At 34.6% G+C, this 246-nt stretch overlaps 1 protein-coding gene across 5 annotated transcripts in view; it reads right to left on the bottom strand.

Moving 5' to 3' along the window:
- Positions 1-246, bottom strand: part of LOC106872928 (uncharacterized) — a 44985-nt gene that overhangs the window by 5885 nt on the left and 38854 nt on the right. The gene's annotated exons all lie outside the window — the stretch shown is intronic.

The following is a 246-nucleotide window of genomic DNA, read 5'->3' as shown; positions in this document are numbered from 1 at the left end:
ATATATATATATATATATATATATACATATACACACACAGATAGATAGATAGATAGATAGATAGATAGATAGATAGATAGATAGCCAGACAAGCAGACAGACAGACAAACAGACGGACGGACGGACGGACAGACAGACAGACAGACAGATAGATATAGATGTATATATGTGTGTGTGTGTGTGTGTGCATATATACATATTGAAATAAGAATTTCTAACTTCCGGTCAGTCATTGTTATGATCGGC

Source organism: Octopus bimaculoides, chromosome 2, assembly GCF_001194135.2.
Source record: "Octopus bimaculoides isolate UCB-OBI-ISO-001 chromosome 2, ASM119413v2, whole genome shotgun sequence".
Classification (NCBI taxonomy): Eukaryota; Metazoa; Mollusca; class Cephalopoda; order Octopoda; family Octopodidae; genus Octopus; species Octopus bimaculoides.
This window is presented reverse-complemented; position numbering and strand designations above follow the sequence as displayed.